Source organism: Bidens hawaiensis, unplaced genomic scaffold, assembly GCF_021521415.1.
Source record: "Bidens hawaiensis isolate Kalapana, Puna unplaced genomic scaffold, B.hawaiensis_p1.1 tig00045634_1, whole genome shotgun sequence".
Classification (NCBI taxonomy): Eukaryota; Viridiplantae; Streptophyta; class Magnoliopsida; order Asterales; family Asteraceae; genus Bidens; species Bidens hawaiensis.
The window spans coordinates 91,415-115,572 of record NW_027505948.1 but is presented as its reverse complement, the minus strand read 5'-3'; the positions used below and the strand labels follow the sequence as shown (position 1 = coordinate 115,572).

The window sequence follows — 24,158 nt, the reverse complement described above, 5'->3', positions numbered from 1 at the left end:
AAGTATAGCTTATAATAATAATAGTCATAAAATGTCGTTGTAGTATAGTGTTAAGTATTCTCGCCTGTCACCCGGTGACCCGGGTTTGATCCCCGGCAACGGCGTGTATTTATTTATAAACTCTTTTTTTGTTTTCTTTTAGCTCTTGAACCATACGGTTTGAACTTTTATCACTCACTTATTTATGTTGTTTTTATGAGTAAACTTAAATAAAAAATGCCAGAAGGAATTTATATCACACATATTTAAGGCATATATGTATATATGTTTGAACTCTCGGGTGGACAAAAGTAAAATTGAACTAATTTTGACGTTATTTTACTAATCTCGTGAAAATAACGTTAAAAGTGGCAGAAGGTTAATCAGGCATCATGTGGTGGCGTTGATAGCCGAAAGACAAGGGCACATGTACCAATCAGCCGGTGTCCTGATGATTGAGTGCTATGTGCCTTATGTCCAAGGCTTGATGCAAAACTACTATCGAGCGGGGGTCTCACCGGAAGCAGCTCTCTATCCCTATGAGACAGAGGTAAGGCTGTCTACATCTTACCCTCCTCAGGCCCTACCATAGCATTGCTATTGGTTGGATATACTGAGTACGATGATGATGATGATGATATTTAAGGCAAGCAAATCAAGATTAGATGGAATTCGTTCAAAATAAAAGAAGTGAACATCATGGTTTGACGAGTGATTTTGGATCGATTGCCTACTAGATGGAATCTTAGTCATCATGCGATTGATAGTCAGACAATCTTATGCCACGCACGTGGAACGAGTGTTGAAGACAATAGACATGTTTTTGGTTCGTGCGATATTGCTTCGAGGTCGTGGAGTCTAGTCGGCGAACAGGTTGAACACCGATTTTTGGCTGTGGTTAGGCCTAAAACTTTTAAGGACTAAATGTGTTATAACTATAATTTTACATTAATAGAGATTTGATGATAACATTATGTTAGTTACACAGTTATACTAAAGTTCGTTAACACTTAGTGAAAGAGAAATAAGTTTGTAAAGAACAACTATTTCACTAATTCAACTCTACTCGTAGACATATGATCATGTGTTAGTTATGATATATAGATAATAAATAAATACCTGCAGCTCAAGATGCATATAAATATGTGCTCTAGATAAAATAATTATACAAGTGCTTGTATCATGATAAATCAAACTGATTCCGATCAAATAATAGTAATATAATTTACAATTGATGTAGAACATATATTGAGATCCTTTTGGACGTGTCATAAACTTATTCTTTAATTTTTATCTTTTAACTGCTATAAATTTATTATTTTATATTTTAATAAAGTCATATCTTATTCTTTTAAAGTCACATCTTATTCTTTTATATTCTATAAAGTGTGAATCATAATTGTTATGTGGGTTGAAGGTTTTGCGATTAAATTCTATTTCTATTTTCACTTCATGTCAATTTGTAAACTTGGTGTGGAATATGATTAGCTCATGGTGCAAGATTTCTCTGATTTATGTATTTTTGGTTCAGGAATTACCTACGCTACACTCAAGGGTGGACCTACTGCTATCATGCGGAGGATCGACCGACCCCTATGGAAAAATAAAATTTAGTTGCATATATATGTTAAAATCCTAATAACTAATGTGAAATTTAGACACCGACTCCTATAAGATATTGGAAAAAGGAAAAAAAAACATAGCTGAAGAAGGTGAGGAAAGTAAAGATTGATCTTCAGATGCTTTTCCGGCCAACATTACAAGATGATAACCAGGAAAGAGTAAAAAAAGAATATTAAGGATATAAGGGTTTATACTACTGACTATTCTTTCTTATATTATGTGCGGTTGACGATGAAGAAAGTACAACAATTTTCTACTACCCTAGCTATAAAGTTGTTATCTAGTTTTTTCAATCCCTATTACATGAATATTGTTATATTATACTGTTTAATTATTATATAAAATAACACTCTTTATTTACTTTATTTGATTTATAAATATATTTGTATTTCAAATTGATTTCTTTTATAGTTTATATAATCATGGTTTTGACCTGATTTGAACTGGACTGAAAAGAATTGATATATCGATTTGACACGACCCAAGCGGTCAAACCAGACCAAAAAAAATATATACCGATACTCAGCTTAGTATCGAAAAAAATTCGACTCCTATAAGAAAATTTTTTAGGTCCGTCACTAGCTACACTCATCGGCTTTGCTTTGCAAAAAAAATGAAAAAAGTATTGAATGGTAATATGGTATTATCATGATAGCCTGTTGGTGCTTTTTGAATACACGCAATAAGTCTGTTTTCCAAAAAAATTAGACGGACTTCAAGGTGGTGAAGTTAAATCCTTAAGGTATCTTTGGATATAAAATAGGTTTTTCGTTTAACTCCTTACGTGAAGGGATGGGTGTAATTTTGTTTCCCAATTGCGTTTTGTTGGTCTTACGGTCCTGAAACGTCTTGATAGGGGTGGTGTTCGTTTTAATTAAAGTTACCCGCTGAAAACAAATAAATAAATTGATATGATTGATTAAAAATCCAAATTCTCTTTTATCATTTAAACCTTAACAAATAAATAACTAAAAATTCAAAACTAATATCAGAGTATCAGATTGTTCTGCCGCCAAACCATTTCACCATCGGCACGAACTCATCACCCATTTTCACCTTCAAATTCAGTAAACCAAACCCACATTAATCATTACCCACAAAGCAAAGTTAGCCAATTTCATTTAATCTTCCCTCAATTCACTTATTAAACAGTAGTTTTCTTCTCACCCACCAAGTGTTCGACGAAATGCCCCTGAGACTATTATAACTTTATTCCATAATGTTGGTAAGGAAACTTAGATGTTGCAGCTTAAACCTTCTGTATGCTGCTAGATTACCAAGATACCCGACAACCCGGCTGCTAGAATATCAAGATTTCACTATGGCATTTCATCAAACAGTTGATGTGCTACCCAAAATCAATCTTTTTGCAGCCCACCCATGTCAATCTTTTTCAATCCTGGTTCAGGCTAGAGACCTCGGTAAGCTAAGTGAAGAACTACAAACGGCGCTTGACGAATACAGGCTTAATGATGCGTGGAAATTACACGAACAGCACATGAACATGGACGGTTTTCCGAGAAAGTTGATCGTCAACAAAGTTATTGCGACTTTTGCGCAAAGTCTAGAGCGTGAATGGCTCGATCGGGCGTATGGTTTAGTGGAAAAAGCGCTTAATAATCACAAGCAAAACTTACTAGAAAAGGAAACTTTGATATATCTTTCGTTATGTCTTGCGAAACACGGTTCGGTTGTGAATGCAGCGACTGTTTTGAGAAAACTGGTGGAAACCGAGCAGTTTCCGCCAGTGAATACATGGGCTGCAATATTAGCTCACATGTCACAAACTTCTCCTGGTGCTTACCTGGCAGCTGAGTTGGCGCTCGAGATTGGTTTTATGTTCCAAGACGGGAGAGTGGACCCGCGTAAAAAGAGTAATGCGCATTTGATTGCTATGAAGCCTAACATAACCGCTGTCAACATTGCTTTGGCGGGTTGTCTTCTCTTTGATGTTAATAGGAAAGCTGAAGAGATTTTGGATATGATACCGCGAATCGGTGTGAAAACCGATGTCACGTTGTTGATCTTGATGGGTCATTTGCATGAACGGAATGGAAGACGAGAAGAGCTTAGAAAGCTTAAGAGATATGTTGATGAAGCGCATGATTTGAGTGATAATCAGTTTAGAGAGTTTTATAACTGTTTACTTTCTTGCCATTTGAAATTTGGTGATTTAGATTCTGCGTCGCGTATGGTGATTGAAATGATTCGGAAGGCGAAAAAAGCTCAAAACTCTCTTGGGTTGTCCACTTTTATGTATGATGTTATAAAAACAGACAAAGCAGAGTCTGAAAAGATTTTGACCGATGAAAAGTCAACTGATGCGTTGACTTATGAAGACTTTCGTGTTGACTGGAAGTTTGTAAAACTTGAAGCAGAGGCTAAAGAGCTACTTAGTACGTTAATAAAAAAGTTTCAAACACGATTAGAACTTATCACAACCGAACGTGGCATTCTCAAACCGACAGATACGATGTTTGTGAAACTAGTGAAAGGTTACTTGGAATCCAATAAAATAAAGGAGCTCGTTGAGTTTCTAGTCAAGGTGGAAAAAGAAGATTCGCCCGTTTCACTCGATAGCTCGCCTTTGGTTCAAGTAATCAACACATGCATTTCTCTTGGATGGTTGGATCAGGCACACGATCTTCTTGACGAGATGCGCATGTGTGGTGTCAAAACAGGATCTTCTGTGTATTCATCTCTTCTAAAGGCGTATTGTAAAGAAAACAGGTCAGCAGAAGTCAAATCACTTGTTAAAGATGCACGTAGAGCCGGGATCCAGCTAGACGCAAGCTCCTATGAGGCAATGATCGAGTCCCGTGTGGTCGATAAAGATACTCAAGGGGCTTTAAATCTGTTTAAAGAAATGAAAGAAGCTAAACTAGAGAAATCTGGTCAACAAGAGTTTGAAAATCTGGTCAACGGGTGTGTCGGAAGTGGTGAAGCTAAGTTAATGGCGAAACTTTTACAGGAAATCAAAGACGGTCAACCTGTTGACTGTGGCGTTCATGATTGGAACAATGTGATTCACTTTTTTTGTAGGAAACGGTTAATGCAAGATGCGGAAAAGGCTCTTAAAAAGATGAGAAGCTTAGGGCATGCCCCAAATGCTCAAACGTTTCATTCATTGGTGACGGGTTATGCTGCGGTTGGCGGGAAGTATACCGAGGTTACCGAACTTTGGGGTGAGATGAAGGTTCTTGCTTTTTATCATGGGATGAAGTTTGATCAAGAATTATTGGATTCTGTACTTTATACGTTTGTCAGGGGCGGTTTTTTTATTCGGGCTAATGAAGTTGTGGAGATGATGGAAAAGGGGAAAATGTTTGTGGATAAGTATAAATACCGAACGCTTTTTCTGAAGTATCATAAAACATTTTGTAAAGGGAAGGCTCCCAAGGTTCAGACAGAGTCACAGTTAAACAGGAGGGAGGCTGCATTGACCTTTAAGAAATGGGTCGGGTTGTTTTGAGGAGTATTTGCGCTTATTTTTTCAACCCGTGGATCATGTGGACCTTGCGCAATCCAATTAAAGATTTGGATGTGATAGCCTGGTATGTGTTTGTAAACCTCATGTAGTCATAAATATGATTTTATTATATTTATTTTACAGTACAAAGTGGATTTTGTAGGAAAACAGAAAAGGGGGGGGGGGGGGGTTGAGAGAGAGGGGCTGGGTGACTCTTTTACGTTATTCTGATCTTAATTGTCAAAACCATTTCTATCATTCATAACAAAGCATGATTCTGTTTTCTAGTTTATCTATTTCATCATATTGTTTCTCTGTTTTTAAGAGATGTTGATTGGTATTACGGTTGTATACAAGCTGTGCTCAAGCTTCGCTCGTGTCGTGAGCAGTATTTAATTAATTATTATCATAGTTATCAAAGGCGTTACGCGCGAAAAAAAAAGCGCACTTAAATAAAAAAATATTTGAAATTTATTATGTATTAGAAAAATAATACTGTTCTTCACATAAAATAAACAAAAACTATTATGTAACATTTAGTACCAAGAGTTCTAAAAGAGTCAAGAATCGCATGTAATTCCAAAACTTGAATAACAAAATATTCAAAGTAAAGTCCCAAAGTTTCAATACTAAAATGTTCAAAACATGAAAACCAAAAGTTCAAAAGGTAATAAATAGTAAAGGTTCAAATGATCATTGTTCTTGATCCGTCATCAATAATTCAATACCAATAGAGGTGTCGTCAACTTCAAGAAGCGAGGGCCTAGGAACTAGAAGTGCATATCATAATTGTATATTAAAAATTTGGGCTTTTAGTGAGTTGGTCTTGAGTGGCTTACGAGCGGTCCTTCTCGATTACACTCTACACCCTGAATTGGTAATGGTATGTTACTTGGTAATCCAATATTTAGAGGTCAGGCAGGCTGGGTAACGGGTCTAGTTATTGATGCAGGTTAGGTTTCTTAATGATTATTTATCGAATCTAACATTATATCATCTTCGGCATTACAACATAACTATTTTTTTGTTAAAAAACCAAATCAAACACAAGTACAAAATTTTTGAAACCACAAATTGAATTCCTCTAGGACAGATTAATGGGAAAGCCTATGGAGAATTAGTAAGTCTGTTAGAAATCAATTTCAGACCACTAGTAATTGTGGCAAAAGACGGTCTGTATTCCGGGTCTTCATCCCACGAGAGTTGAATCAGTTCAATAAGATCTTCAATATTCTCTTCATGCTTTGGTAGTGCTGGCCTTATCTTCCCTTCACCAACTTCCAATGCAATCTGCTCATCATTAAACACAAATGCACACCAACTGATGTTAAGAGTCCTATGTGAATACCAAACTAGTGTGTAGTTAGGGTCGTTCAAAAAGCTCATAGCTAGCTCGAAATTGGCTCATTTGTAAATGAGCCAAGCCAAGCCGAGCCGAGCCGAGCCTGAGCCGGCTAGGTCTGTAACCAAATTGAACCCAAGCCAAGTTGAGCCGAGTTCTTGGTTTGCTCGAAATCGGCTCATTTGTAAATGAGCGAGTCTGAGCCAAGTTAAGTTGGGCTCGTTGGCTCACTTGTTAGGCCCGTTAGCTCGTTTAGTTACAACCCAATTTTTAATGTATGTATAAGAATTTTTTATGTATGGAAATATAAGTTTGGATCTTTATGTTTGTTGTGAGTTTTAGTTGCAATGTGCTTATAGACGCCAGGAGTTGTGCTACAGAATACAGTGATTGGTAATTAACCCAAAAATTTAATATATATAAATTATAACACAAAATCATAACCCAAATTTTAATATACATAAATTATAAGTCATATAGTTTGTATATTCTGCATTATGTATGTGTTAAAAGTATTATATTTTGTTTTTATGTATGTCAATATTTGTAAAAAAAAACCTTCAAAATTTTATAACTGAATGAGGTGGCTCGAGCTTTTGACGAGCCGAGCTCGAGCCCAACATTTTGCTCGGTTCAGTCTGTAAACCAACCAAGCCCGAGCTCACCCTGGCTCGACTCTGCTCATTTTCAACCCTATTTGTAGTGTGTTTTAGTTTGTTAACCTTGGAGGGACCATAATCAGTCTCGATGTAGGGGTATTCGCCCGTTAGAAGCTCATTAAGTATGACCGCGAAACTATAAACGTCACATTTTTCATCATACGGCTCGCTCCGGATCACTTCTGGAGCCATGTATACATATGTCCCTGTTTCGCCTGTAAACGCCTTTTCTTCATTAGTTAAAAACCGAGCATGCCCAAAATCTGCAACTCTCACATGACACGCGTCATCCAAAAATATGTTACTCGGTTTTAAATCCGATGAATAATCATCGGTTTGTGTTCATGTAAATACTGCATCCCTTGTGCAATCTCTAATGCCTTGGCTAATCGGTCCTCAAACGGGGGGAGTGGGTTGAGCCGTTCTTTCCGCCTCTTACCCGGGCCATGCAGCCAGTCTTTTAAAGTCATGTTTAGGAACTCGGTAACAAGCCAACCGTGGTTAGGTGGGTCAAGACATGCACCCATTAGTTGGAGCACGTAGGTGTGACGTTGTCTTGATAATGTTTCGACCTCTTGAGCGAAGAAGCTGACTCCATAATCATTTAAGTTAAAGAAGTCAGGGAATATGCATTTCACTGCAACGTCTAGACCGCGCCATGTTGCTTGGTATATGTCTGCTGTGCTTCCTTGAGCTATTTTCTTGTGGAGTTCAATCTGTATATGATAGGTGATAATAATATTAGAAAAGTTAGCTAAAAAGGAAGAGGGTCAAAAGGTTGAACATGCTACAGCAGGGGTGGCCAGTCAAACCCGACATGAACCAAAATATCGCGTTAGATATGTGAGCCCAAACACAACACAGGCATTACAAGTTGACATGTGCACAACCCGTTGTTTTAACATATTAATTCTCTAAAATATTAACTATTGTTTTAACATATTAATTCTCTAAAATATTAACTATTAAACTTTGATGTTGGTTTCTCTATTTTTAGCTATTCAATTTGGCATAGGTTAAGTCATGGCATAAAACAAGTTTAAGAAAAAACAAAGAATTAATTACACGGATGGTTCCTGTAGTTTGGTCATATTGCAAGTTTAGTCTTCAAGTTTCAAAAATTACGACTTTAGACTAACTGTTTTTAAATGCCCGATATATTATTTTATTTTAATTGGCGTTAAAGGTATTTTGGTCATTTCACATGCACTTATGGAAAATGTTAAGCTCCATTTATTTCTAGAGATCAATGGTGACTATCTGTGTTATTAATTCTAAAAAATTATAAATATAAGTGGGTTAAATGTGTCAGCCTGGGACTCGTCACATCAACAGAACCCTACCCATTTAGCTAAATGTGTTTGTGGGTTCAACCTTAAAAATAACCAAAACCGTTTAGATTAAACTCAAATTCACAAATTTCATTTAGGTTCGTGTGATGTTAGAAATGTAGGTTAGACAAGCCTATATACGTACCTCGTGTGGATGAATGTACCATCTGTTACTCTTGGCTTGTTCAACGAGAGCTGAAAGATCCGTATTTTGTGGAACAACCGGTGGCGTTTGAGGATCCGTGGATGCTTGAATGATGGCTGACGAGGGACTCTGAGATGATACCGAAACGGATGATGATTCTTGAGGTTTATCCTTTTTGTTAAGAATAAGGTTCAAGAATCCATTGTCTTGTGCTACTTGCAGACAATATTTAAGATAATCTTGTGTTCTTTCCAACCTCATCTTGTACACAGATTTTAGGTCTTTCTCTTTCCTCACTTCTCTATGCAACTCTTCAACCTTCGATATGATTTCAAACCCAAAAACCAACATTACTAAATTGTCATGTAAATGAGCCAAGCTTGAGCGTTTTCAAGCTCAAAGTCAGCCCGTTAAGCTCTATATTCAAAACTTGAGCTCGGTTCCTGAGATTTTTTTAAAGCTGCTCGACTTTTAGCATATTTATATGTAATGATTTGTATTAAATGAATGTTTGTTATATGAAATACAATTTTATTATATACATATAAACAATAGGCTAGATTAGACTCATGAGATTAACAGAGCTCGGTATATGAAGCTCGGGCTTGCTTATTGAACAAGCTTGTGCTTAGGCTCGACTTGATTCTAGCTTTTAGTGAACTAATCTCGAGCGGCTCACGAGTGTCTCAGCTTACCCTGATCTTGTGCACACAACAAAGACCTAAGTTTTGTGATATTGAAATCAAGAATTCAAATGATCATGTATGTGTTGTGTGTGAAAATAAGCGAACAAATGCTAAGCATTATTTGTACATTGTGTACATACATAAAAGGTTGCATTATACAGGATCAGTATTTGGTAGACAAGTTTAATTGTAATACATAAGATGGTTGTGTAACCGTACACATCTTATATCTAAGTTGAAACACAAATAATGTTTTCATAACTAGAACGTGAAAGTAGTCAACAACTTAATATACGTTTACAAGATACCTGAAGCTCGAGTCGGGGACTCGAGTGACGAGGTGGTGAGGCAGCAATGGTTGGTTTAGTCATGCAATCACCAAACGCCCTGCAAAACTTTTTTCGAGAGCTTCTGGTAGCGTTTTCTTGATGGGTGGAAGACATGTTGATGGTAACCGTGGTGGTCTTAGGTTGTTGTAGTCGGCTCATGATGTCGGTTTTACTTGAAAGTAACCGGTTAAGTTGGTCCAGTGGTGGTTTATATGGTCAAGTGAAGGTTTGGACAAAAGTGGTGCTTTCATTAAAGCCAGCAATGGACGGACATTGTTATGAAGGTGGTTTGTTTTTAGCTTTGATGTTTGTGCACAATGTCTATGTGACTAACTTAACTGTAGAGCCGGGCTGTGTTCATTGTTGCTCAAGATTATCACTCAAAATAATAATAATAATAATAATAATAATAATAATAATAATAATAATAATAATAATAATAATAATAATAATAATAATAATAATAATAAAAGATTTGTTTAGTAACGAGTAAAAACATATTTGTGCGTGAGTACATTTGTTCCATCTTTTTTTGTTGATAAGCGGTATTATAATCACACGAGAACTAGCAATTTACTAGTAGCCAAAACAAAAAAAGAGAAGTTTACATGTTTAGTACATCAAAAGTACACCAACTGACCCAATCGACTTCAATTTTCTTTGATCTTAAGCCCACCCACAGGAAAGTGCGGAAACTTAGAATCTTTATATCTTCCATAATTTTGCTTGGGCATGTATTGACTCCATTAAATATCTTATTATTTCTCGCATTTCAGATGCACAATAATGTGACCTGAAATATTGCTTGTTTTAACTTCCTTTGTGTTTGGTTTCGTTGAGAGAAGGTTTGATAATCCATGACAACAGAGAAAGCATAGAAAGGTGTAGGGGTGTTCTTCGGGTTATTTATTCGGGTTTCGGTTTGTTTGGGTTGGGTTGTTCGGGTTTGAGCTCAAAACAAATTGACCCAAGAACCGACCCAAATAAGTTCGGTTTGTTCGGGTTTCGGGTTAAACGGGTCGGGTTAATTCGGGTCGGGTTTCGGGTTTAACAAATTAAAAAAATCTATCCACTTTTAACAATATAAAAAAAACCATATTCTAAGCCATTATAAAACCATAATATACAACCATATTCAATAATAACTTATAACGTTTAGCAAAATATGAAATTTATCATACAAGCATGGATTAGACGGGATGGAGTGTTGTAGCATGTGAATCAATACTTGTGTAGATTGAAGAAACATGACCAATACATATTGGTTTAAATACTATACTATTTAAGTTTTTGAATTGAAGATACATTCTCAACATGCTATATGGTAATTAATACATTGGGATCCAATGTGATAGATCCAATATTAATTGGAGCATTAAGAACAACCGAACAAGAATACATATGGTCACTATGTTACTTCACCGCTAAACTACCCTATAAAGATACATACATCGATATATCGTACGTCGGGTTATTCGGGTCAACCCGAATAAGGGTATTTTAACCCAAATACCGACCCGAATATTTTATCTCGGGTTCGGGTTAAGAGTTTAATCGGTTCGGGTGAATTCGGATCGGGTTATTCGGGTCTCGGGCCGCTTCGGTTCGGGTTCCTTATTCGGGTACGGATAAAAAACACACCCCTAGAAAGGTGGGGGTTTGCACCACCTTGTCACGCCTTGCCATACCTCATCTGCCACCGAACAGTTAACCAACAAATGTTCAACTGTTTAAAATCTGAGTAGAACATACATGTTACATTACATACCGCAATGTTTCGCCTTAGTAGTGTAGTACATTTAGCAATTCTCCCGAATTGAGTTTTCCATCCAAATATGTTTACCTTCTTCGGGACCCAATTTATCCATTCATAATGATTGAAATCGCATGTCACGGGTTGATTTGCGAGCAAAAGTCGTGCAGACCTTACAGTTACTATAAAAATAATAATTTGTACATAAAACTTTTCTAAACTCCAAATGTAATCGTGCAAGAGCAGACGCCTCATTTTGGCTGCACCGTGAAGACTCAAAACATCAAAAGAAACAAGTGATGGAGGTAAGATGATGACGACTTAACAGTCAGTAGATAGTTCGTTCGGACTTCGGAAGTACACTTCTTCCTTTTTGCTTTCTATTTTTTAGCGACCACCAAAATCTATATAAATTATAAACCGAGGAGGCTACGGGCTACCAGCTAGGTAACCCCAATAAACACCAGAACACAATCAAACACTCAACGAACACACTTTTAGCCAACGCTACATTATATTAAAACTTCTCAAATCCTCCCACCGACAGAAAAACTTGACGAATTCAAAATCTAAAGGAATCCAAGAGATTGATTTAATGGCATCAACAATCTTAACAAGAGATTGTTGACATGTACACGACTTCTTCACGAGCCTTTAATGTGTGAAACTCCATCAGATCTAATTCAAGTCCACTTCTAACGGTTTTTAAGTAGAACAATTTTACCATATAGGTGTAACTCAAAATAGCACCCTCATTTAATCAAGTTCTTGCCAATTAGATAAAAAAAAATCGATATCAATTCATAAAATCATACTAAAAAATGCATGCTCATAAGTTCTCTATTACATGTCTAGCTCACATTTTAAATCCGAATATTTATTTTAGACTCGTTCAAAATTCATAATCAACTTAATTCTTTTTTTTATATTATCATCCAGAACACTTTCAATGGGAATTATTATTCATTTTAACCAATTTGATTATAATTTGTCACTCTCTGCAATTCTAATCCCACAACCGGCTCACTTAGCTTTGTATGAGGGTTTTTATTGTTTCGACCATGAAGAACGTGGGTGTTAACCGAACTAGATTAAGGCTTGTACCATGACCGGCTACGGACCTGCCCCGTTACTGTTGTTGAACTGGACTAAGTTGCCTAGACGGATATTCAAATCACAAGTTATCCTTTTAGTAGAGCACCATTTTAATACACCACTTTATCCATTTTATCATTGATCTATTCATTTTTTTTTTCAGCATCGCATAACCACTACTAGAATACTTGATTTTTAAGTATTTATAGTCTAATTTAAGTGTTTCATGTCTAATGAAAGAGTCACGTTGTGATTCTATAAAAGAACACACTGCTAGTCCTCAATCCGAGTTTTATGAAAGATAGTGTAGCTTTCTAGATATCTATTACCAAATATGTACTTTTGTTGTTTCCAATTTTAAGCATCTTTCTTGTTTCACTCCCAAATTAAAACGTATGCAACAACAATATAATATCATACACGCCTTTTTTAACCGAATAAAGGTATTATTTACACCTCAAAATCAAAAATAAAATTAAGAAAAGAATCAAATCAAATAACACACATTTCCATAACTATTTTGTATTCCCCACGAATACTCACGAACCCTCTTGTTTTCATTGTTTAATCATGTACAAACGCCTTTTAATCTCTCATGAGTATTGCCGGCCTCGATTTAACAGCAAGTTACTACCTTGAGCCAATTCGACTTTCTACATATTTCAAGCAATTTTTAGGTCTAGAAGTAGAAGGCCGAGTACTCCCCCGAGTAATCACTACAAGTTATGGTGTCACAACGACATTCTTTAACGCCTAGCTACTAAGAATCGATCAAAGGTGGTCAACGACAACCAGATGTAGATCTAATCGGTCAACTTGTGTTGATTTTGACTTAAAAAAATAAATCCTAATTCGTATTTCTATAACATTAAAGAACGAATATCATTATTTTTAGAGTAAATGTCATTTTTGTCATTGTTTTGGTAAATAATGCGAATTTAGTTCAAAAAGTTTATTTTTTTCATATGGACCATCTATGTTTCCCAATTCTTGACAATTACATCCAAATCATTAATCTCGTTAAATTTAATCGTTAAGTGAGGGGTAGACATGTCTTTTCACTATTTCTTTATTACAATACTTATTTCAGAGAACTGCGGTTTGCGTCCTTGTGGTTTGTCCAAATATGCGGTTTTAGTATAATAGTTTCAAGTTTGCAATTTTCGTCCTTATAGTTTCATTTTACTTGCAATTAAACCCGAATTTATTAACCTCGTTACTGTTCGTTAACCCATCTGTGTGCCCCTCACGTGACGACCAGTTTTGTCGTTTTTCTTCCCAAATAAACCTCAGTCCTAATTCGTAAGCCCCCTCAAGTGAGGGGCTGGGGTGTATTTGGGGAAAAAAGAAATAACAAAACCGCCCCTCACATGAAGGGCACACTGATGGGTTTAACGACCAGACTTAACGAGATTAGTGAATTCAAGTTTAACTGCAAGTGAAATGAAACCATAGGAAAGAAAATTGCAAATTTAAACTACTGGACTAAATCCGCATATTTGGACGAACAACAAGGACGAAAACCGCAGTTAACTGAAATAAGTATTATAATAAAGAAAGAGTGAAAGATAGATTTTGACTTAACAATTATATTTAACGGGGTTAGTGATTTAGATGTAATTAGCAAGAACTGCAAAACGTGGATGATCCATATGCAAAAAATAAACTTTTTGCACTAAATTCGTATTATTTGCCAAACCACAAGGACGAAAATGGCACTTTAGTCTAAGTATTACAATAAAGAAATAGTGAAAAGATATGTCTATCCATGACTTAACAATTATATTTAACGGGGTTAGTGATTTGGATGTAATTGGCAAGAACTGGGAAACGTGGATGGTCCATATGCAAAAAACAAAATTTTTGGACTAAATTTGCTTTATTTGTAAACCACAAGGAAGAAAATGACACTTTACTCTTTTTTTTTTAATAAATGATTAGCAATTTTAGAATAATTTAGCATTTAATAATGTATTTCTCTAATTTGTATGGCTCATTGGATTTTAATAATATCAGCGGAAGACTATTGCCCGATAATAATCCTAATTGAGCTTATTCCTATTGGTGGTCCCAAATTTTAAAAAATCTACTCTCAATGGCACTCCGTTAAAAAAAAACTTAACGACGTTAAGTTATTTATGAAGTTCAAACTGATTTGTTTGGAGTTTTGATCGGAAGGAGGATTACGAGTCTATTGAAATAAAACTTGACTCGGAATGGTGTTCCAAACGACTTGATTTTTGTTAATTGAAAGTTCAAACACCTGAATTGAATCACTAATCAAGTCGTTTAGAGTATTATTTCGAGCTAAGTTTTACATCAATCAACTTGTATCCTCCTTACGATCAAGAGCACTAGGAATTAGTTTGAAATTCGAAAAAAAGTTAACACCATTTAGGTTTTTTAACTGGGGACCATTGAGAGTAGATTTTTTAAAATTTGGGACCACTAGTAAGGATAAACTCAGTTGAGATTATTATTGGGTAAATAGTTTTTAGTTGGATTGTTAAAATCTAACTGTTTTGGATAAAAATCAGCTAAGGATAATGTATCCAAATCTTTCAAGTGAGGTATAGTGCTAACACGATAAAAGCGAATGTATAATCGAAATCTTGATGAACACAATGATTTGATCACGAGGGAAAAAACCCTTGATTATGATAATCTTACTTCGGTCAAAAACTAGCAAGGTAATCTTTGGTCGAATTGCTTCGGTCAAAGATTAACAAGGTAATCTTTGGTCGGATGGTACGTGATTATAATAATCTTCGGCACAAAAAACCCTTGTTGGGTCAAGAATTTGACCCAAATGAGGAGATTTGACCTAAACGAAGAATATGGAAGATTGGAATCTTCTCAACCTCCTCAGAAACTGCTAAGTATTGAATCCGATCACACCTTGGACCTTCGAGTAAGCTTTTACTTAGCCGAGTACGAGATTTTGCCTCCCGAGCAAGGTTTACTTCAAATAATCTTCTTAAGTGGATATCCGAGCAAGGTATGCTTTTTAGTGATTTCCGAGTAAGGATCATTAATTTAGCATATCCGAGTAAGGTTCACTTTGTCAAGCAGGGTTGTTCTTCAAGACCAAGTATTTTACTCTTCCGAGTAAGGTTTGATCAACCAAGTCCATGAAGCCAAGTGATTGGAAGACCGGGCAAGGTATTCTTTAATAATTATGGTCCGAGTATACTTGATGAGTTAATAGAATATCTCTAAGTTATTTCGAGTAAGGTTCTGCTCAAGTAAGGTATGTACTCCCGAGTATGCCTTATCAATAAGTTGTTTAACTGACAATGAGCCGAACAGGATCATAGAAGAACAAGGTTGCTCGTAAGGATTTGTTGAGCAAAGTTTGATAAGTCTAAGATGATTGAAGTCTACTCGGTGAATATTTTACTTGGTAAAATATTCTTTAAGCAAAGTCTACCCGGAAACTGATTCCGAGTACACTTCTATGTTTACCAAGTCTGAAGGAAGGCCGAGTACACTGCGTACTCGGAGACTGAAGTTTAATGAAAAGCCTACTCGGAAGACTTGTTTTACACTTAGTTTTTATTTTTGAATATGTAATTTGAATATGTACTATCGGATAGGGTTTCTAGAAGGAATGACAACTGTCCTAGGTTGGCAGGCCTATAAATAGAATAATTAGGGCACGCCGCCAAATGAGAACAAAAAAAAGGAGAGACACACAGAGACAGAATACACACGACACATTAATTGAGAATATTTTGTGTGTGTAACGGCTGTCCGAGGATTCCTTATAAACCCTAAATCGATTACTCCTTTTGTATGATTAACGTTATATAAATGGAAATCTTTTGAGTGAATCCTGTGTGTGTCTTCGATCTTTGAATACTCATTGCAACCGTATGTTTGTTATTGATTCCGCCTTTAACAAACGGATATCTTTCTAAATACAGCAACCCATCATTAACTCTCTTGTCGACACGATTAATTTTGTGTGAGTTATGACATGATTGATTAAAGATCCGAGCCAAATCGAACATCATAAGAAGGGACCTGACAAGTGGTATCAGAGCTTGATTAATGCTATTTTTAGAAAGATTGTTGCTGATTAAGATTTGAAGAAGAATGAAGTAAGCAGGCACTGTTCGATTGATTTGTGACGTCAGCAGCTCTGTTTTTCATTTTTCTTCCAGATCTACTATCTACCGGTGTTTTCTCTTCCTTGTTTCATTTAAAGTTTTAATCTTTATATCTAAATCTTGTTCTAATCACATCAGACACATCAGATCTGAGCATTCTGGTTTCAGATCTGGTTATTTTTGAAATTTTTATCAAAGAAACTGATTTTTGTTTTCTCAAAATGTCTGGATATGAGGAACAAGAGGTGTCTACTAACAAGGTACCTAGGTTGTATGGACAGGAAAACTTTATCAAATGGAAGGTACTCTTTGAAGCAGCCGTATGCTACAATGACATTGACATGTGGAAATCCATCAAGAATGGTCCACAAACTACTGTTGAAGAAGGTGCAAATGCTATTGCAACTGCTGCTATAAGAGAAAAGATGAGAAAGGTGGATGACAAAACCTTGGCTATGATTAAGCTAGGTTTGTCTTGGGAGATTCTGACCAAGGTGGCTCATCACACAACTGCTAAACAAATGTATGATGCCATCCTTGAGTTGTATGAAGGGAACACTGAATTGAAGAATATTAAGAAGCAAAGACTGAAGCAACAGTTGGAAAGGTTCAAGTATAGAGATGGAGAAAGGTTGAAGTCAATAGTAGAACGTTTTCTGAGTATTGTGAATGAGTTGAGAACAACTGATTATGTAATGACTGACTTTGATTTGAATACAAAGTTGCTCAACTCAATGCCAAAAGAATGGTATACTGCTTGCAAATTCATCCTTCAAAAGCAGAATTTCAATGAATTGAAATTGGATGATGTGGTATGTTTTCTTCAAGCTGCTGAACTTGAAATGATTGAGAATGAGATGATCAAGGAAGATAGACCAAGTTTTCATGTTTCAAATGCTTTGATTGCACCAATGGGAAATCTGTCTATCAAGAACCAACAGCAGATTCCCATAATAGAAGAACCAGCTGAACATAATGTTGTGACTCCAAAATCTTTTATTGGGGGTAGCACAAGCACTCAAGGAAATTAGCAAAGGTTCAATGTGCAATTGATTGATGATTCTGACTCTGCCTCTGTGTCAAATGGAAATGTTCCTAACCCTGGAACAGGACATGTTCAAAGCAATGAGACACAAGCTTTATTTTCTATATTCACTGAGTCATATAATGCATTTGTTGCAAAGAACATGATTCACACAAGTGTGGTTCAAGATGATTTAGAACAAATTGATGCAGATGACTTAGAAGATATGGATTTGAAATGGCAAGCTGCTATGTTGGGATTGAGAAGTAGAAGGCTGTACAATAGAACTGGTAGATTTCTGGTTTCTGGCCCAAATGAGAGAATAGGATTTGACAAGTCCAAGGCTATCTGTTACAACTGTCAACAGCCTGGACACTTTGCAAGAGAATGCAATATGCCAAGGAACTTTCAAGTCAATCAGTTCCAACAGCCAAGAAACCAACAACAGTACCAGCAGAATGTTCAAAGAAACAACAACCAGCAGAACTTCAACAATAACCAAGGATTCAATCCCAACATCAACAACTTGAACAACTTCCATCCAAACAACAACTTCAATCCCAATTTTAACAACCAATATCAGCCTCAGATGAACAACCTGCAGGGTATGCATCAGAATCAAGTGCATTCAATGAACAACACTCAGAATCAAGCTGTTCAAAACCCTGCAACTAACAACATTCCAGCAAACCAAAATCAACCAAGAAATCAAGGCAATGTGGCAGTAACAACTCAGCATGAGGGAAGCTTTGACTGGAGTAACCATGAGGAAGATATAGCAGATGATATCAGAAGAGCTAATGTGGCATTCATGGCCATAGACTCTGCATCTTCATCTAAGGTACACTCTGCTCCTACAGTTGACTTGAATGAACTTATTAGTGAACTGAAAACAAAAGTTGGCAAGCTGGAAGTTGAGTGTTTCAAAAAACAAAGTATCATAAATGAGTATGAGGCAAGTGAGATGATAAGTGATGAAAAGATTAAGAGCCTTGAAGATGATTGTATGGTCATTTATAGATCTCAAATAAGATACATCACTGAGATTGATGGTTTAAAGAAAATGTTGATTGAAGAAAAGGTGCAAAACACAAGACTAAAGGTTGAAACTGAATTCCTTAAGAATTTGGTCTCAACTGGGAACATTTGTGGAATACTGAATCAAGTGAAAGAACAGGACAAATACAAGACAGTTCCACCTCCATTCAACAACAACTTTATGCCAAAGGTTGACAAAGAGAAAAGAGATGCATACTTACAACAATTCAAAGATGTCTTTCAAGACAGGGAAGAATTGGTTGATTTATACAAAAAGGTAGAAGTGAAAGAAGATGGAGAGTTTGTGATTAAGAAAGAAGTGAAAATGGAAAAGTCAATTGGAGTTCAAGTCTCTGAGGATGACTTTGATTCAGATGAGTTGGATCAAGATGATCTGAGTGATTTGAGTGATCATATCACTGAAAAGGAAATTCAAGTTGCTGAAAAAGGAAGAAAGTATAAAAAACCTGAATATGTTGATAAGTTTCCAAAGTATCCACCAATCCCACCAAAATCAAAGAAACAAAATGATAACATTAAAAGGGAACATGTCTCTTTTGATATCTGTGAAGGAGAAAGATAAACTACAATGCAGTCAGACCTCCAAGCAAGACTGTATTGAATAGGATAAAGCAGAACAACAACAAGAAGAAGGTGAATGAAAAGACTAATACAGAAATCTTTATCCCAGTTTATCCAATCTGTTCTAGTCATGAAGTGTTGGATGTTGGAGAAGTGGAGACAATGGAAGAATATGAGAAAAGACAGTCAAGGGTTAGAGAAAGCAGTGATGAAGAACCTATGATTATGAAGAAGATTGTCTTTGTCAAAAGCAATGTTGAAAGACAAGACATCAAGATTGAGGAATTTGTTCCTTTTTCAATTGACTTTGATGGTTTGAAGAATCAGAAGACTTTAGGAGTCAATACACCTAAGCCAAGTGAAAGATACAAGAAACCAAAAGAACATGAAGTCTTAAAAGGAAAGGTTTGGTGTAGAAAATGTGATGAATATGGTCACCACACAGATTCATGTCATGAAAGATTCAAACTCAAACCATTTCATGTACCAGATGGAAAAATGTATGGTCAAGACTTTGCATTGTACAAACAGAAATATGAAATGTATTTGGGAAAAGGGAATGTATGTGGAAAGAAGACAATTAATGAAGAGAATGTTGAAATCAAAGGAAAGAAACATGTGACTGAGTGTGCAAGAAGAAGTAAGTCACCACAGAAGCACAAGAAGATGACAAAGAAGAAAAATCAGTCATTGAAGATTAATCAAGACATTCAATCAGTTAAGTCTGATGAATCATATGGATCATCAAACAGTGAAAAGACAAGAAGAAAAGATACTTATCAGAGAATGAAATCAACTGAGCTTACTGGTGATGAGAAGTTCTTGATGAAACATGGATATGAACCACAAAGTTTCACTTGGAAACCTAAAGCAGAAACTAAAATTGAAGTTGTGGCTGATGTAAGAGACTACTCAGAAACAAAGGACTATGACTTGAAAGAAAATGTCACTGACTCAGTTGAGCCTCAATGTTCAGTTTCACTTTTCAAAACACCAAGAGAATGTGGCTATGAAACTGATCATTCTGATAATCTGGAAATCACTCATGCAGATCCTGAATCTACAACACTCACTTCCTAGGCTGTCACTGAAATTGACACTGATAAGTTGCAAGTTGATGAAACTTGCACCTCATCACTTAACTAATCAAATTTCTCTTTGTGCAGGAACAGGCCACTCCATTGAATGACATATGGTATATGGATAATGGTTGTTCTAGGCACATGACTTGTGACAAGAGGTCACTTGTGAACTATGAAGAGAAATATGAAGGTCCTGTTGCCTTTGGGAGTGATGAAAATGGTGGAAAGATTGTGGGTAAAGGAATCTTGACAAATGGAAAGGTGTCATTTGATAATGTATTTCATGTTGAGGGACTTCAATACAATCTTCTGAGCATATCACAGATGTGTGATAAAGGTTACAAAGTTAGTTTTGATGATTCTCATTGCTTCATCTTAGAACCTGAATTTGTGATTCCACCTGAGATGATTATGATGATGGCACCCAGAAATGGCAACTTATATGAGTTGAATATGAAAGAAGCCATTTCAAGAGGTGGTGCATGTTTTGTTTCCAAAGCCACTGAAAATGAATCAAAATTGTGGCATAGAAAATTGTGTCATGTAAACTTAAAGAACATGAATAGACTGCTCAAGGGTGAACATGTGATTGGTTTACCTACAAGAGAATTTAAGTTTGATGATCACTGTGATTCATGTCAAAAGGGCAAGCAACACAAGTCTACTCATAAGACAAAGCTCATCAATTCAATTGATCAACCACTTGAGTTACTTCACATGGATCTTTTTGGTCCTGTGAGTGTGCCAAGTATTGGAAAGAAAAGATATTGTATGGTGATCATTGATGACTATTCAAGATATACTTGGGTCTATTTCTAAGTACCAAGGATGAGTCTGCTGAGTTGATTATGGGTTGTGTTACAATGATTGAGAACAAGCTGAATAAGAAAGTCAAAATGATGAGAAGTGACAATGGTACAGAGTTCAAAAATGGAGTTATGGAAGAATTCTGCACAAAGAAAGGAATATTTCAACAATTCTCAGCTCCTAGAACTCCTGAACAAAATGGTGTGGCAGAAAGAAGAAACAGAACTTTGATAGAAGCTGCCAGAACCATGATGGCTGATGGAAATCTGCCTGTCACTTTTTGGGCTAAAGCAATCAATACAGCATGTTATGTTCAGAACAGGGTACTTGTAAACAAAAGGCATAACAAGACTCCATATGAAATTTTCAATAATAGAAAGCCTTACATCAAGTTTTTCAAGCCCTTTGGTTGCAAATGTTTTCTATTGAACACTAGAGATTATTTGAACAAGTTTCAAACTAAGTCACTAGATTGTTTCTTTGTTGGATATTCTACTCACTCAAAGGCATACAGAGTTTATGTGAAAGATCACATGAGTGTGTTGGAGTCATCTGACATCATTTTTAATGAAAATCGATTCAATATAGTCAGTGGTGCAACATGGCTGTTTGATCATGAGAGACTAATAAAGTCATTCAAGATTTATTCTGAAGACTTTGATGATTCATTCTACAAGACCAGTGTGATTGAAGAGAATAAGAAGAAAGAACTGGACTTGGAAGAATTGTGGAAGAAGGTTGCTAGAAAAGAAAAGGAATACACTTTTGTGAAGAGCTCCTCAAGCAATGCAATTGAACAAGATCAGGAGATAACAAGTCAAGACAGTCCTAATGTACAAAATGATCATGTTCAGAATAGGAGTGACACAGGCAACCAATCAAATGAAGATGAAGCTGCAACAACAGCAAGATTTCAAGACTTGTTTCAAAGCTTGAATCTGGGAAACAATGGTGCATCTACTTCACAACAAAACAATGATGAAGCACCAGAGTTTCATGATGCAGAAGCTGATTTGATCATTGAAGAACCCGAACTTAATGAATCAAATCTTGACACAAATTTGTCTACAAATATGATAATACAAACTCCTACTGTTGAAAAGAATCATCCTGCTGAAAATATCATTGGTGACTTGCATGAAAGAGTAACAAGGAGTCATTCTGAGATAACAAACATCTGTCGTTACTCTTGCTTTCTATCCCAATTAGAACCAAAGAATATTGCTCAAGCATTAAAAGACAACAGTTGGGTAGAGGCTATGCAAGAGGAATTGGCCCAGTTTAGAGCTTTACATGTATGGGATCTTGTAGACAAGCCACATGACAGATATGCAATTGGAACCAAATGGGTGTTCAGAAACAAAAGGGATGAAAGGGGTTTGGTGATTAAGAACAAAGCAAGACTTGTTGCACTGGGATGTCTTCAAGAAGAAGGGATAGACTTTGAGGAAGTGTTTGCACAAGTTGCAAGACTGGAAGCCATAAGAATTTTCCTTGCATATGCTGCCTCAAAGAACATAAGAGTATTCTAGCTTGATGTTAAATCTGCATTCCTAACTGGAAAGATTGATGAAGAAGTGTATGTGGCTCAACCACCAGGTTTTGAGGATCCTATGTATCCAAACAGGGTGTATAAGTTACACAAAGCCCTCTATGGATTGCATCAGGCTCCTAGAGCATGGTATGATGAGCTATCAACTCATTTACTTGAAAATGGTTTCACAAGGGGAGCCATTGACAAGACACTCTTCTACAAAAGAAAAGGGTCAGATTTGCTGCTTTTACAAGTATATGTTGATGATATCATCTTTGGATCTACAAATGAAAATATGTGTTTGGAGTTTGAAGAGGTGATGAAGTCCAAGTACAGCATGAGTTCCATGGGTGAAATGAACTTCTTTTTGGGGTTACAAGTTCAACAAAAGGCTGAAGGGATCTTCATTCATCAAACTAAGTATGTGCAGGACATTTTGAATAAGTTCAAGTGTCATGATTACAAGACTGCTTCAACTCCAATGGACACCAAAGAAAAGATGATAGCTGATGAAAAGGGGGAGTCAGTTGATGAGCATGAATACAGAGCCAAGATTGGATCTCTGATGTATCTGACTGCAACAAGACCAGATATCATGTTTGATGTGTGTGTGTGCTAGGTTCCAGTCAAATCCAAAAGTCTCCCACATGAATGCTGTTAAAAGAATATTCAGATACCTGAAGGGAAGACCAGACTTAGGGATTTGGTATCCAAAGAACCAATCCTTTGATCTGATTGCATATACAGACAGTGATTATGATGGATGCAATATGAGTAGAAAGTCAACATCAGGGGGATGCCAGTTTTTGGCAGAAAGGCTAGTGTCATGGCAATGCAAGAAACAGACTACAGTATCAATCTCCACTGCAGAAGCTGAATATGTTGCTGCATCTGCCTGCTGTGCACAAGTTCTCTGGATTTAAAATCAGATGCTGGACTATGGTTTGAATTTTCTAAACACCCCTATTCTGATTGATAATACTGCTGCATATTTTACTGTTAAGAATCCTGTGCAACATTCTAAGACTAAGCACATTGAAATCAGACATCACTTCATCAGAGATTGCAGTGAAAAAGGTTTGATTGAAATGCAAAGAGTTGATACAAGTGATAATTTGGCTGACCTATTCACCAAACCACTTGATAGAACCAGATTCAACTTTCTTTTGAAAGCCCTGGGGATGATCAACTCTGATGAAATCTGATTAAGGATGTGTGCTTGGTTGGGTACCTCTATGTGCTACTTGAATATTTTATTAGAGGTTACACTTGCTGAATATGTTGCTGAATATGTTGCTGAATATGTTACTGAGTATGTTGCTGAATATGTTACTGAGTATGTTACTGAAATTGTTACTGAGCATGTTAAATGTTATGTAACTTAACTGTTTGTATGTGTGTCTCTCTGTGATAACTGTTTATTTTATTAGAAATTACACATATTGAATATGTTTCAACTGAATGTTGATTGAATATATTTTGAGTATGTCACAAGTTTGATGTTAACTGATAGGTGCTTAAGTAACTATCTGTGCAATTTGCTTGAAATTGATAGTAATTCTTGACTA

At 36.2% G+C, this 24,158-nt stretch overlaps 2 pseudogenes across 1 annotated transcript; one reads left to right on the top strand and one right to left on the bottom strand.

The window, feature by feature from the left end:
• Window positions 1-2,524: 2,524 nt before the first annotated feature.
• On the top strand, window positions 2,525-5,156 carry LOC143616086 (pentatricopeptide repeat-containing protein At1g03100, mitochondrial pseudogene; annotated as a pseudogene).
• Window positions 5,157-6,118: 962 nt separating this feature from the next.
• On the bottom strand, window positions 6,119-9,610 carry LOC143616088 (serine/threonine-protein kinase STY17-like; annotated as a pseudogene). The gene is made up of 4 exons (XR_013150599.1): window positions 9,543-9,610; window positions 8,549-8,866; window positions 7,136-7,788; window positions 6,119-6,361 (listed from the first exon to the last, which is right to left on the bottom strand). The product of XR_013150599.1 is annotated as a serine/threonine-protein kinase STY17-like (transcript).
• Window positions 9,611-24,158: the final 14,548 nt, after the last annotated feature.